Here is a 1,053-nt window from a genome sequence, read left to right as displayed (position 1 = left end):
TGTTTTATAAGAAGATACTGCAGACTGGGCAGCTTAAACAACAAACATTGATTTCTCACAGTTCCAGAGGCTGGGAAGTCCAGGATCAAGGCACTAGTGGGTCTAATTTCTGATGCAGACAGGTTTCCTGGTTCACAGATGGCCATTCTCATTGCGTCATTACGTGATGAAGAGGCAGAGAGCTCCAGTCTCTTTCTCTTGTAATCTCATCATGGGGGCTCCACTCTCACAACATCACCTAAACCTAATCACCTTCCAAAGGCCCCACCTCCTAATAACATCCCATTGAGGGTTAAGGATTCAACATATGGGCTGGGTACAGTGGCTCTCACCTGTAATCCTAGCACTCTGGGAGGCTGAGGTGGGTGAATTGCCTGAGCTCAGGAGTTGGAGACCAACCTGAGCAAAAGTGAGACCCCATCTCTATTAAAAATAGAAAAACTAGCCAGACATTGTGGTGGAGACTATAGTCCCAGCTACTTGGGAGGCAAAGGCAAGAGGATGGCTTGAGCCTAGGATTTTGAGGTTGCTGTGAGCTATGATGATGTCACCGCACTATCCAGGTGACGGACCAAGACTGTCTCAACAACAACAAAAAGGATTCAACATATGCATTTTGGACAGACACCAGAAATAAAAAGAGTTAAACTTCAAAGACATTGGAGACACTGAGAATAACATCAGATTTGAAATATTTAAAGTGAATATAAAACTATTTCAGCAATGCAAACAATTAAGTGTGTTGTGGTAGGCGACGGTGCTGTTGGTAAAACATGTCTCCTGACATCCTACACAACAAACAAATTTCCATCTGAATGTGTTCCCACTGTTTCTGACAACTATGCAGTCACAGTTATGATTGGTGGAGAGCCATAGACTCTTGGACTTTTTGATATTGCAGGGCAAGAGGATTACGACAGGTTACAACCGTGGAGTTAGCCACAAATAGATGTATTTCTAGTCTGCTTTTCAGTGGTCTGTCTGTCCTCATTTGAAAATGTGAAAGAAAAGTGGGTGCCTGAGATAATTCACCATTGTCCAAAGACTCCTTTC

The 1,053-nt window shown here is 43.4% G+C and overlaps 1 pseudogene; it reads left to right on the top strand.

Moving 5' to 3' along the window:
* The first annotated feature begins 723 nt into the window (after positions 1 to 723).
* LOC111724942 overlaps positions 724 to 1,053 on the top strand; it is a 610-nt pseudogene continuing 280 nt past the window's right edge.

This window comes from Otolemur garnettii, unplaced genomic scaffold (genome assembly GCF_000181295.1).
Source record: "Otolemur garnettii isolate 467f Iridium unplaced genomic scaffold, OtoGar3 scaffold00029, whole genome shotgun sequence".
Lineage (NCBI taxonomy): Eukaryota > Metazoa > Chordata > Mammalia > Primates > Galagidae > Otolemur > Otolemur garnettii.
The sequence above is the reverse complement of the archived record's forward strand: the minus strand, read 5'-3'. Positions and strand labels throughout refer to the sequence as shown.